The sequence below is a fragment of the Eretmochelys imbricata genome, chromosome 2 (assembly GCF_965152235.1).
Source record: "Eretmochelys imbricata isolate rEreImb1 chromosome 2, rEreImb1.hap1, whole genome shotgun sequence".
NCBI lineage: Eukaryota > Metazoa > Chordata > Testudines > Cheloniidae > Eretmochelys > Eretmochelys imbricata.
The window spans coordinates 85,306,123-85,321,193 of NC_135573.1; positions in this window are offsets into that span (position 1 = coordinate 85,306,123).

The following is a 15,071-nucleotide window of genomic DNA, read 5'->3' on the forward strand; positions in this document are numbered from 1 at the left end:
AGGATTGTCTGGCTATGTAGACTCCCTCCTCAGGCCCTACGCTACCAGCACTCCCAGCTATCTTCGAGACACCACTGACTTTCTGAGGAAACTACAATCCATCGGTGATCTTCCTGAAAACACCATCCTGCCCACTATGGATGAAGAAGCCCTCTACACCAACATTCCACATAAAGATGGACTACAAACCGTCAGGAACAGTATCCCCGATAATGTCACAGCAAACTTGGTGGCTGAACTTTGACTTTGTCCTCACCCATAACTATTTCACATTTGGGGACAATGTATTCCTTCAAATCAGCGGCACTGCTATGGGTACCGGCATGGCCCCACAGGATGCCAACATTTTTATGGCTGACTTAGAACAACGCTTCCTCAGCTCTTGTCCCCTAATGCCCCTACTCTACTTGCGCTACATTGATGACATCTTCATCATCTGGACCCGTGGAAAAGAAGCCCTTGAGAAATTCCACCATGATTTCAACAATTTCCATCCCACCATCAACCTCAGCCTGGACCAGTCCACACAAGAGATCCACTTCCTGGACACTACGGTGCTAATAAGTGATGGTCACATAAACACCACCCTATACCAGAAACCTACTGACCGTTATTCCTACCTACATGCCTCCAGCTTTCATTCAGACCACACCACATAATCCATTGTCTACAGCCAAGCTCTATGATACAACCGCATTTGCTCCAATCCCTCAGACAGAGACAAACACCTACAAGATCTCTATCAAGCATTCTTACAACTATAATACCCACCTGTTGAAGTGAAGAAACAGATTGACAGAGCCGGAAGAGTACCCAGAAGTCACCTACTACAGGACAGGCCCAAAAAAGATAATAACAGAACGCCACAAGCCATTACCTTCAGCCCCCAACTAAAACCTCTCCAACGCATCATCAAGGATCTAGAACCTATCCTGAGGGACGACCCATCACTCTCACAGATCTTGGGAGACAGCCCCCCAACCTGAAGCAAATACTCACCAGCAACCACACACCACACAACAGAAACACTAACCTAGGAACCTATCCTTGCAACAAAGCCCGTTGCCAACTGTGTCCACATATCTATTCAGGGGACACCATCATAGGGCCTAATCACATCAGCCACAATATCAGAGGTTCGTTCACCTGCACATCTACCAATGTGATATATGCCATCATGTGCCAGCAATGCCTCTCTGCCATGTACATTGGTCAAACTGGAGAGTCTCTATGTAAAAGAATAAATGGACACAAATCAGACGTCAAGAATTATAACATTCAAAAACCAGTTGGAGAACACTTCAATCTCTCTGGTCACTCGATTACAGACCTAAAAGTGGCAATTCTTCAATAAAAAAACTTCAAAAACAGACTCCAATGAGAGACTGCTGAATTGGAATTAATTTGCAAACTGGATACAATTAACTTAGGCTTGAATAGAGACTGGGAGTGGATGGGTCATTACACAAAGTAAAACTATTTCCCCCTGTTTATCCCCATCCCCCCATCCCCCACTGTTCCTCACACGTTCTTGTCAACTGCTGGAAATGGCCCACCTTGATTATCACTACAAAAGGTTCCCCCGCACCCTCCATCTCTCCTGCTGGTAATAGCTCACCTTAAGTGATCACTCTGGCTACAGTATGGTAACACCCATTGTTTCACGTTCTCTATGTATATAAATCTCCCCACTGTATTTTCCACTGAATGCATCCGATGAAGTGAGCTGTAGCTCACGAAAGCTTATGCTCAAATAAATTGGTTAGTCTCTAAGGTGCCACAAGTACTCCTTTTCTTTTTGCGAATACAGACTAACACGGCTGCTACTCTGAAAATTGCTGAAAAGAGATTCTAGAATTAAGGCTGAAGCAGTAGCCAGAAGAAGGCTTACCTCTTTCTTTGTGACCTGAGGAAGGATTTCTTTCCTCCAGAGATCTTCAGCATGTAGTTCTGCTCCTTGGTGCTATGAACATGATTTGCCCCTAAAAATATATCCCAGGGTATCTATGACAGCATTATGAATTTTAGGAACACCCAAGGAGGAAGAGGAGAGGAAACAAAGTATACTAAGGAATCCTGTAAAGGGGTGGGGAGTCAAATAGTAATAGCTACATGGCCAGTAGTATTGGCTGCCTCTGCAATATAATAGTGAACCTGGAAACTCATGCTGGTGCTCAGGAGCATTGTATGGCAATGTTAAAAACCTAGAAAACCTTTTCCTACTATTAAAATGTTTCATGTACAGGTCAATTACATATCAAGGGACATGGGCTATATTTCTTAACTTCTTGGAGTTCAGCTCCCTGTGCAGCACGAAGAAACAGAATGTGCACAACTTCCCAGAATACCATCTGATATGAAAGATGAAGGAAACTGCAATATCTCAGGTTTCAGAGTAACAGCCGTGTTAGTCTGTATTCGCAAAAAGAAAAGGAGTACTTGTGGCACCTTAGAGACTAACCAATTTATTTGAGCATGAGCTTTCGTGAGCTACAGCTCACTTCATCGGATGCATACCGTGGAAACTGCAGCAGACTTTATATATACACAGAGAATATGAAACAATACCTCCTCCCACCCCACTGTCCTGCTGGTAATAGCTTATCTAAAGTGATCATCAGGTTGGGCCCTGATGATCACTTTAGATAAGCTATTACCAGCAGGACAGTGGGGTGGGAGGAGATATTGTTTCATATTCTCTGTGTATATATAAAGTCTGCTGCAGTTTCCACGGTATGCATCCGATGAAGTGAGCTGTAGCTCACGAAAGCTCATGCTCAAATAAATTGGTTAGTCTCTAAGGTGCCACAAGTACTCCTTTTCTTTTTGCAATATCTCAGTGATGCCCACAGGAACAGTAGCAATTGCCAGTTGGTCACCATGCCTCTGCAATTCCAGAGCACACATGAGCATATGGATAGCTTAGGCTTTATGCCATCAACCTACAGTGGGGAAGCATGGTTCATGCAAATACAATCTGGATCTGTGTCAGTGGAAAAATATCTCCATTGCAATTGGCTTACTGGACTCAGGTAAGAAGGGTCTTGCACTCTGGCAACTCTAGTAAACACTGCTGTCCTCCACTACAGATTGCTATCTAGTGCATCAGAGTGTTTCTTCAGTGCTTCCCTGTGAGAAGTGCTGTACATGTGACATATGACTGCACACTGAGATTATGAAACGATGTGTGAAACAGGAAATCCTTGCCTTCTGTAGAATGCATAATACTGACAGTGCTGCACAGACCCTGCGTAGAGCCAACATTGCGGAGAGGTTTATTTTTACCACAATTAATGCAGGCTGTGATGTAGAAATATGCGCACACAGCGCTTTCAATTATCTGTACAGGCAGTTGGAGTACTCCTTAGTAAAGGAAAGACATTACCAGAACCCTTAACAGGACGCTGCATATGCACATCTTGGAAGGGAAAAATAAAACACTATGGAATTGTTACCAGTACGCTTCGAAGTTCAATTTCCTTGGCAAAATATTATTCCCAGGTCTGTATAAGAACCATGAAGGGGGATGGCACAGTGGATAAATGGCCTAGTCTTTCACCTCTCAAGAAATAAATCCCAACTTGTTCTTCAATTACATTATCCACATGACAAAACGACCATTTGGTACAGTTTCCTATATTTGTTTAGGGGAAGATTGTTTTTAAACCAAAAAAATAATATAGAAAAATTTCCTTCCTATGCATCTGACCCTGTAATCTAGTGTCTGATCCATAACATTTTTGGGATTTCTAGGAACGGTTGCTAGCTGACAATCCATTTGATATTTTGGTGGCAATTATGCAGTTCTGATATTAATGAAATATCTTGGTCCATTACAAATAATAAGTAGAAAAATATAAAATGGTACAAGTTCAATTCATTACTCGTTGTTAGCCATAGAGCCATATATTCCTCTACCATGCTCCAATCCTGCAAACACTTACACATGAATAACTTTACACACACAAGTAGTCTCATATAAGCTAATGGAACTACTCACATCAGACTAGTAATGCATATGCTTAAATGTATGTAGGACTGGGGCCAAAATGTTCGTAACAGCCTTGCAACTGAATACGGAAGTGTTTGAGAATACATTTTTAGCCTCTGTATTCCATTTTTCAGCATTTAATTCAGTTTCCTTTGCACTGACTGACATACAGTGCGCAAGGAGGATTTAACAAGAACTCTTTAAATATTAATAATCAGGTGGAGGTGTCTTGAAAAACAGAATCTTGCCAGTTACAACATAGATGCATTACTTATTTTCCTGAGTGATGCTTATGTGAGCAGCACTGTAACTGTAACAGTGAAAACACTATGAGCCAAATATGTTCTTTCCTATCTTAAATTAGGTACCTTTTCAATAAATATAAAGAAATACTCTTGAGTCAGCATTACTCTTTATCTCTGATCATCTATGGCACATCTATCTTTAATAAAGGAGCACTGCTCACCCTCTGTCTTCTCTTCGTTGGTTCCACTAAATATAGTAAGTTTCTCACTATTCTTCATATCTGACTTATCTAAGTGGTTTTATATATGTTTCATATGTTCCTTTGAAACTAGAAATGTATTGTGTGAGGTTAAAGTGGAAAACCATTCATTGCGTTTCAATAGGCCAACACTTAAACACTTGCCATACGTTTTCATTAAAAGAATATACACAGAGATTCACCTACAATTATTAAATGGATCTCCTGCACCTTAGATTAATGCATTTACTAGGTTTAAATTTAACTAAAAACGGAACATGAATAATTTCATACAATCTAAGTAATGCTGATAAGTAAAATAAAACATATATCAGGAAACATTCCTTTTATCATCTATGGACCAGGTAAATAATTATGTGAGGCCAAAATTTCAAATATGGGAACCCAAACTGTGCTTTCAAAATTTGCACTTGCACCATTGCTTGTAAAACCCCATTAGTAATGGCTTGCACAAACAGGTGCATATATGCACTATTACCCATTCTGTGTGTACAGAAATCTTTAAGCATAAATTTTGCAAAATATATACATGCAATTTTTATGGGTACAAATCAGACACCAGTTTTGAAAATCTGGTTCATGTATTCCAAGTCTGTTATGCCAATATGGTTATATTCTATAAATAAAAGAGGAGTCAGGACAGTCATGTTTGTTTGGTAAATATTATAACAAGAGTTTATTGTAACCTTTTACATGCTCATAACATTCTGAAAAATTCTTCTTATGAACAATTCTCATCTACTTTGAGGACCTTATTCTTATTTACACTAAGGCACTTTTATACTGCTCTGGCAGTATAAATGGGCCTTAGAGAGGACACAAATTACACCTTCCCACCTCTTTCAGGTTTCTTCACATTGTCAAAGTGGTGCAAAAAGGCCTTTAGTGTAAATTGTTCCATCCTGGCCAAACCTTATTGAATTAAATTAAACTTTACTTAATTGAGTTTAGCATCTTTGGAGTTCATTGTATTACAAATACAAATGTTTATTATTATTATGTATTATTGGGAGATTGTATTGAACTTCTTAAGCAGGAAAAAAACATTAATACAATCTCTGGAAGGGATGAGGAAGTCCAAAGATCTTTTTGAAACAATATGTGTGAAGTGAATTTCCTTAGGAAATAATTTGAGGTGAAGGGAATGCAAATTGTCCCCTCTGAAGCCAACCTTTTAAAGATATGCCTGGGGGAGAGAGACCCACTGTGTATTACCTACCTGCTTCTGGAAACTCCAGATCAAAGACCTCTCATCTGTATAAAGGGTGGACTAAACTTTTTCATGAGTGTGCTTGTTCCGAGCTGAAGTTGAGATGAACTGGTAACTGCTAAGACTCACCAGGCAGGGTTGCTCCTGCCAGAATCTGTGTTAGAGTTGAGGTGAACTCTGGCAAGCTTATTAGCATGAACAAAGATTCTTTTACTGTTTTTAGTATGTTTTCTCTGTAACACTTTTACCTGAAGAATAAAATAGCGGTAGCATATCTGTAGCAATCACTCTTCTCAGTCTCTGAAGAGAAATCAAGCAGGTCTGCTAAGGCAGACTGTCTTTGTTGGGAAATACACAGTGAAGGCACGGAACAGTACAGCCTGAAAATAGCCCTGTCAGAAGGGAGAGTGATCCAGGCCTCCACTCAAGAGAGGCAACAGCTAGGGAGCGGGAAACCTAAGGGTATGTCTACACTACGAAATTACTCAGATTTTACAGAAGTCGATTTTTGGGAACAGACTGTATAAAGTCAAGTGCATGCATCCACACAAAGCACATTAATTCGGCGGGGTGCGTCCACAGTACCGTGGCAAGTGTCGACATTCCGAGCGGTGCACTGTGGGTAGCTATCCCACAGTTCCCGCAGTCCCCGCTGCCCATTGGAATTCTGGGCTGAGCTCCCAATGCCTGATGGCGCCAAAAATTTGTTGCGGGTGCTTATGGGTAAATGTCATGAGTCAACCCTCCCTCCGTGAAAGCAACGGCAGACAATCATTTCGCGCCCTTTTCCCTGGATTGCCCAAGCAGACGCCATAGCACGGCAGGCATGGAGCCCGTTCAGCTCACCGCAGCAGTTATGACCATTGTAAACACCTCGTGCATTATGGTGCAGCGTATGCAGAACCAGAACCTGAAAAACCAGGCAAGGAGGTGACGGCAGTGCAGTGACGAGAGTGATGAGGACATGGACACATATTTCTCTAAAACCGCAGTCCCTGGCAATTTGGAGATCATGGTGATAATGGGGCAGGCTCATGCTGTGGAATGCAGATTCTGGGCCAGGGAAACAAGCACAGACTGGTGGGACCGCATAGTGTTGCGGGTTTGGGATGATTCCCAGTGGCTCTGAAACTTTCGCATGCATAAGGGCACTTTCATGGAACTTTGTGACTTGCTTTCCCCTCCCCTGAAGTGCTAGAATACCAAGATGAGAGCAGCCCTCACAGTTGAGAAGCGAGTGGCAATGGCCCTGTGGAAGCTTGCAACGCCAGACAGCTACCGGTCAGTCGGGAATCAATTTGGAGTGAGCAAATCTACTGTGGGGGCTGCTGTGATACAAGTAGCCAACGCTATCAAATATCTACTGATATCAAGGGTAGTGACCTTGGGAAATGTGCAGGTCGTAGTGGATGGCTTTGCTGCAATGGGATTCCCTAACTGTGGTGGGGCCATAGACGGAACCCATATCCCTATCTTGGCACCGGAGCACCAAGCCGCCGAGTACATAAACCGCAAGGGGTACTTTTCAATAGTGCTGCAAGCACTGGTGGATCACAAGGGACGTTTCACCAACATCAGCGTGGGATGGTCGGGAAAGGTTCATGACGTTCATGTCTTCACGAACTCTCGTCTGTTTAAACAGCTGCAAGATGGGATTTACTTCCCAGACCAGAAAATAACTGTTGGGGATGTTGAAATGCCTATAGTTATCCTTGGGGACCCAGCCTACCCCTTAATGCCATGGCTCATGAAGCCGTACACAGGCAGCCTGGACAGTAGTCAGGAGCTGTTCAACTACATGCTGAGCAAGTGCAGAATGGTGGTAGAATGTGCATTTGGACATTTAAAAGTGCGCTGGCGCAGTTTACTGACTCGCTCAGACCTCACCGAAACCAATATTCCCATTGTTATTGCTCCTTGCTGTGTGCTCCACAATCTCTGTGAGAGTAAGGGGGTTACATTTATGACTGGGTGGGAGGTTGAGGCGAATCGCCTAGCCACCGATTACGTGCAGCCAGACACCAGGGCGATTAGAAGAGCACAGCAGGAAGCGCTGCACATCAGAGAAGCTTTGAAAACTAGTTTCATGACTGGCCAGGGTACTGTGTGACACTTCTGTTTGTTTCTCCTTGATGAAAACCAGCCCCCTTGGTTGACTCTAATTCCCTTTAAGCCGCCCGCCCTCCCCACTTCGATCACAGCTTGCTTGCAAAGGAAATAAAGTCACTATCGTTTAAAAACAATGTATTCTTTATTAATTGATTATAAAAATAGGGAGATAACTCACAAGGTAGCCTGGGTGGGGTGTGGGAGGAGGGTAGGAGGGAAGGAAAAGGCCACTTCAAAACCTGTTGAATGACAGCCTTCTGTTGCTTGGGCTGTCCACTGGGGTGGAGTGGTTGGGTGCCCGGAGCCTCCCCCACCACGTTTTTGGGCGTCTGGGTGAGAAGACTATGGAACTTGGGGAGGAGGGAGGGCAGTTAAACAGGAGCTGCAGCAGCAGTCTGTGATCCTGCTGCCATTCCTGAACCTCCACCAGATGCTGGAGCATGTACGTTTGATCCCACAGTAGCCCCAGCGTTGCATCCTGCCTCCTCTGATCTTCCTACTGCCACCTCTCATCTCGATCATCCCTCCTGTCCTCACGTTCATTGGCTGCTTTCCTGTACTGTGCTACTGTGTCCCTCCACACATTCTGCTGAGCTCTGCCAGTGCCGGACGACTGCATGAGCTCAGAGAACATTTCATTGCACGTGCGTTTTTTTTCACCGCCTTATCTGAGATAGCCTTTGAGACAGAGGAGGGAGGCTTGAAACATTTGCAGCCGCAGAAGGAAAAAAAGGGAGTGAAGTATTTAAAAAGATACATTTTACAGAACAGTGGCTATACTCTTTCACGGTGAACAACACTATTCACATTACATAGCACGTGTGATTTTGGTACAAGGTCGCATTTTGCATCTTATATTGAGTGCCTGCGGCTTTGATGTTAGAGATCCCACACGCAGGGCCGGGCAACAGAATTCAGCTTGCAGGTGGCCATGGTAAGCCCTAGTCTTTCGGCTTCTGCAACCTTCATAACAGCAGCGCCCTCCTTTCCCATACCAAGCAACGCCTGTTGAGTTGGCCATTTAGTGCTGTGGTTTTCGTGTTAACATGCAGCAGCAGAAACCAAACAATCCCCCACCCCCCATCCAATTCTCTGGGATGATCGCTTTAGCCTCCCCCCTCCGCGTGGCTAACTGTGGGAAGATCCCTGCTAGCCAAACGCGAACAGCTCAGTGCCAATGCCCCCCGCACCACCGCGTGGCTAACTGGGGGAAGGATTTCTTTTCAGCCACAGGCAAACAGCCCAGTAGGAACGGCCACCTCTGAATGTCCCCTTAATCAAATTTCCCTATTTCAACCAGGTTACCATGAACGATATCACTCTCCTGAGGATAACACAGAGAGATAAAGAATGGATGTTGCTTGAATGCCAGCAAACACCGAGACCATACACTGCCAGGCTTTGTCATGCAATGATACCAGATTACTTGCTACTAGCATGGCGTGGTAAAGTGTCCGACCATGGAGGATGGAGTAAGGCTGCTCTCCCCAGAAACCTTCTGCAAAGGCTTCTTGGGTACCTCCAGGAGAGCTTCATGGAGACGTCCCCAGAGGATTTCGGCTCCATCCCCAGACAAGTTAACAGAGTTTTCCAGTAGCTGTACTGGCCATGAACGCATCCCAAGTCCTCAGGGCCAATTAATCGTTAAAAAACTCTTGCTTTTAAAACATGTATTATATTTAAAAAGGTACACTCACCAGAGGTCCCTTCTCCGGCTTCGTTGGGTTGGGAGGGTATTTCAGTCAGGGTGATAAAAAGATCCTGGCTGTCGGGGAGAACGGTGTGCTGCGTGCTCTCCTCAAGCTCATCCTCCTCATCTTCCCCGTCCACAAAATCCTCAGGCATGGTGGAGAGTACCCCATCATTGGAGTCCACGGACAGGGATGGGGTAGTGGTGGCAGCCCCCCCTAGAACTGCATGCAGCTCAGCTTAGAAGCGGCATGTCTGAGGCTCTGTCCCAGAGCGTCCATTTGATTCTTTGGTTTACTGGTATGCTTGTCTGAGCTCCTTAAGTTTCATGCGGCACTGTGTTGCGTCCCTGCTGTAGCCTCTGTCCCTCATGGCCTCGGAAATTTTTTGAAATGTTTTGGCATTTTGTCTTTTGGAACGTAATTCTGATAGCATGGATTCCTCTCCCCATACAGCGATCAGATCCAGTACCTCTCATTCGGTCCATGCTGTAGCTCTTTTTCGATTCTGGGACTGCATAGTCACCTGTGCTGATGAGCTCTGCACGGTCACCTCCGCGGATGAGCTCGCCTGGCCAAACAGGAAATGAGATTCAAAAGTTCCCAGGGCTTTTCCTGTACACCTGACCAGTGCATCCGAGTTCAGAGTGCTGTCCAGAGCAGTCACAATGGTGCACTGTGGGATAGCTCCCAGAGGCCAATACCATCGAATTGCATCCACACTAACCCTAATTCGAAACGGCGATGTCAATTTCAGCGCTAATCCCCTCATCAGGGAGGAACACAGAAATCGATTTTAAGAGCCCTTTATGTCGAAAAAATGGCTTCGTTGTGTGGATGGGTGCAGGGTTAATTCGATTTAACGCTGCTAAATTCGACATAAACTCATAGTGTAGACCAGGCCTAAGAGTGGTTTGCCCACACTGGACCACTAAAGGGAAATACAGGTGCAGTTCCCCTGAACTGTGATATAAATAAGAATGGGTCCTGAGCATTTAACATTAGGTTAGTCATCATGTCATCTCAGAGTTGTGCTGTAACATACTGTAATTTCCCAGAGTAGACTACCCCATACTGCAAAGACTGTTTCCCCAAATGGAAGCATCTCCTGTACCCATTTCCTTTCTTAATATTTTAAACAAATCTTATTAAAAATAGTTGCATTTTGTACGTCATCAAATATTATTTCAATTGCTTTTAATTCTGTTAAATACTGTATCTAATATATCTAAACATTAAATTGATATTGGTTGAATAATGCAAAACATTTTCTGCAAATATTTGGTTTTCATTTTTAAATAAATTCACTGGGTTACGGTTTCTATACCTTTTGTGTTTGCTCATATGGTCAAAGAATGCTATCAAATTTTACTGGCAAACTTATTGAAAGCAAATTTTATAATTGTGTGTAAGTATTCATATACACTGATTTTTAAATTGGCATACACAATTATTTGGGTGGGAAGTACTTTTCCCTTCTCATCCAGTCAGGAAACAAAACGATGCCAGGTGACATATCTAGCTAATCACCACTAAGCAACGCAGTTCAAAAGTCCAGTATTCACAGTCATTCCATAGAATAAAATACTGAAAATATTTTTTCTGAATACATTCTAATAACAAAAACAAACTGTTCAGGGATATTCTGTGAGAAGAAAAAACAATTTCATCAAATACATTATTTTCTCAGTGATAAATTATGTCTTTGTTCAGGAATTTGGGAAATGCCTACCTGCCTGACAGCATGCAAGTTGAGTACTGTTTATAAGCCTAATGACGGAATGGTGCTACACTAAATCAGGACAAAATGTAAATTCAGCTGTTCTTTAGTAGTCCCATTTTTCAATCAACTTTAGTGGGTTTTGGATTAGTCCCTATGCTCAAATTTAAAGTTACTTTGAGTAGATGATTGACAGCTTGGCATTGTCTACACTGGGGATTTGCCCCAAATACAGCCCTTGGTACAAATCTGTAGCACCAACAGGCAAAGCTGCTATTTGAACCAATTGATCTTATCTGTACTTGAAACTGGGGTAAAGTCCACTAGTGTAATAATAGTTTTGCCTCTCTATGCTGGGTATTGCACTGGTGCAGCTAAAATAGTGGCTGGCAACTGATGGCTGTAGTTGGGGTATGGCCCTCAGTATAGCACAATGATGAGCATTCCTTTTTAAAACAAGGATTCTCTTCTAATAGCACCCTGTTCTACTTTCTATTAGTTCCTGCTCTGTTTCCAGAATAATCTCTACAGTGCCCTCTCCCTTCACCGACAGGGGGCATGCAAAGGAATGCCCAAGTATAATGAGACTGTGGCTTAGGATGCGAGACAGGCAAAAAATAATTTACCAGATTTTCTCACACCGTCCATTCTCTGAATTCCTTTCTCACACATATACATCCCCTCCTCCTCGCTCTTGATTTAGTACTTAACTTTTGACCAGGCCCTGGTCTACACTAGGAATTGAGGTCGAATTTAGCAGCATTAAATTGATTTAACCCTGCACCCGTCCACACGACGAAGCCCTTTTTTTCAACTTAAAGGGCTCTTAAAATCGATTTCTTTATTCCACCCCCGACAAGGGGATTAGCGCTTAAATCGGCCTTGCCGGGTCGAATTTGGGGTACTGTGGACGCAATTAGACGGTATTGGCCTCCGGGAGCTATCCCAGAGTGCTCTATTGTGACAGCTCTGGACAGCACTCTCAACTCAGATGCACTGGCCAGGTAGACAGGAAAAGGCCCGCAAACTTTTGAATTTCAATTTCCTGTTTGCATGGTCACCTGCAGCTTGCCACGCTGGCCAGAGCTCATTAGCAGAGATGACCATGATGGAGTCCCAGAATCGCAAAAGAGCTCCAGCACGGACTGAATGGGAGGTACAGGATCTGATCGCTGTTTGGGGAGAGGAAACCGTGCTCTCAGAACTCTGTTCCAGTTTTCGAAATGCCAAAACATTTGTCAAAATCTCCCAGGGCATGAAGGACAGAGGCCATAACAGGGACCCAAAGCAGTGCCGCGTGAAACTTAAGGAGCTGAGGCAAGTCTACCAGAAAACCAGAGAGGCAAATGGCCACTCCGGGTCAGAGCCCCAAACATGTCACTTCTATGATGAGCTACATGCCATTTTAGGGGGTTCAGCCACCACTACCCCAGCCGTGTTGTTTGACTCCTTCAGTGGAGATGGAGGCAACAAGGAAACAGGTTTTGGGGACGAGGAAGATGATAATGATGAAGTTGTAGATAGCTCACAGCAAGCAAGCGGAGAAACCGGTTTTCCCGACAGCCAGGAACTGTTTCTCACCCTGGACCTGGAGCCAGTACCCCCCGAATCCACCCAAGGCTGCCTCCTGGACCCGCCAAGTGGAGAAGGGACCTCTGGTGAGTGTACCTTTTAAAATAGTATACATGGTTTAAAAGCAAGCATGTTTAATGATTAGTTTGCCCTGGCATTTGCGGCTCTCCTGGATGTACCCCCAAAGTCTTTGCAAAAAGTTTCTGGAGAGGGCAGCCTTATTCCGTCCACCATGGTAGGACACTTTACCAAACCAGGCCAGTAGCACGTACTTGGGAATCATGTAGAACAAAGCATTGCAGTGTATGTTTGCTGTCATTCAAACAACATCTGTTCTTTATCTCTCTGTGTTATCCTCAGGAGAGTGTTATCATTCATGGTCACCTGGTTGAAATAGGGTGCTTTTCTTAAGGGGACATTCAGAGGTGCCCGTTCCTGCTGGGCTGTTTGCCTGTGGCTGGACAGAAATGTTCCCCGCTGTTAGCCACGGGGGGGGGGGGGGGGAGGGGCTAGCCATGCGCTGGGGGGAGGCAAAATGCGACCTTGGAACGAAAGCACATGTGCTGTGTATGTAATGTTAACAGCAAGGTTTACCGCGAAAGAGTGTACCCATTGTTCTATAAAATGTGTCTTTTTAAATACCACAGTCCCTTTTCTTTTCTCCACCAGCTGCATGTGTTTCAAGGATCACAGGATCTTCTCCTTCCCAGAGGCTAGTGATGACAAGAAGGCGAAAAAAATGCACTCACGATGAAATGTTCTCTGAGCTCATGCTGTCCTCCCACACTGACAGAGCACAGACGAATGCGAGGAGGCAGACAATCTCAGAGTGCAAGAAAGCACAAAATGACCGGGAGGACAGGTAGTGGGCTGAAGAGAGTAAGTGGCGGGCTGAAGAGAGGGCTGAAGCTGAAAGGTGGCGGCAGCGTGATGAGAGGAGGCAGGATTCAATGATAAGGCTGCTGGAGGATCAAACTAATGCACTCCAGCATATGGTTGAGCTGCAGGAAAGGCAGCAGGAGAACAGACCGCCGATGCAGCCCCTGTGTAACCAACCGCCCTCCTCCCCAAGTTCCATAGCCTCGTCACCCAGACGCCCAAGAATGCGGTGGGGGGGCCTCCGGGTACCCAGCCACTCCACCCCAGAAGATTGCCCAAGCAACAAAAGGCTGGCATTCAATAAGTTTTAAAGTTTTAAACTTTTAAAGTGCTGTGTGGCCTTGTCCTTCCCTCCTCCACCCCTCCCGGTGCTTCTCTACTCCAGCACCCCTCCCAGGCTATCTTGGCAGTTATCCCCCTATTTGTGTGATGAATTGATAAAGAATGCATGAATGTGAAGCAACAATGACTTTATTGCCTCTGCAAGTGGTGATCGAAGGGAGATGGGGAGGGTGGTTAGCTTACAGAGAAGCAGAGTGAACCAAGGGAGGTTTCATCAAGGAGAAACAAACAGAACTTTCACACCGTAGCCTGGCCAGTCATGAAACTGGTCTTCAAAGCTTCTCTGATGCGCACCGCGCCCTCCTGTGCTCTTCTAACCGCCCTGGTGTCGGGCTGCGCGTAACCAGCAGCCAGGTATTTACCTCAACCTCCCACCCCGCCATAAACATCTCCCCCTTACTCTCACAGATATTGTGGAGCTCACAGCAAGCAGTAATAACAGTGGGAATACTGGTTTCACTGAGGTCTAACAGAGTCAGTAAACTGGGCCAGCGTGCTTTTAAACGTCCAAATGCACATTCTACCACCATTCTGCACTTCCTCAGCCTGTAGCTGAAAAGCTCCTGACTACTGTCCAGGCTGCCTGTGTACGGCTTCATGAGCCATGGCATTAAGGGGTAGGCTGGGTCCCCAAGGATATATATAGGCATGTCAACATCCCCAACCGTTATTTTCTGGTCTGGGAAGAAAGTCCCTTCCTGCAGCTTTTGAAACAGACCAGAGTTCCTGAAGATGCGAGCGTCATGTACCTTTCCCGGCCATCCCACATTGATGTTGGTGAAACGTCCCTCGTGATCCACCAGTGCTTGCAGCACTATTGAAAAGTACCCCTTGCGGTTTATGTACTCGGCTGCTTGGTGCTCCGGTGCCAAGATAGGGATATGGGTTCCGTCTATGGCCCCACCAAAGTTAGGGAATCCATTGCAGCAAAGCCATCCACTATGACCTGCACATTTCCCAGGGTCACTACCCTTGATATCAGCAGATCTTTGATTGCGTTGCCTACTTGCATCACAGCAACCCCCACAGTAGATTTGCTCACTCCAAATTGATTC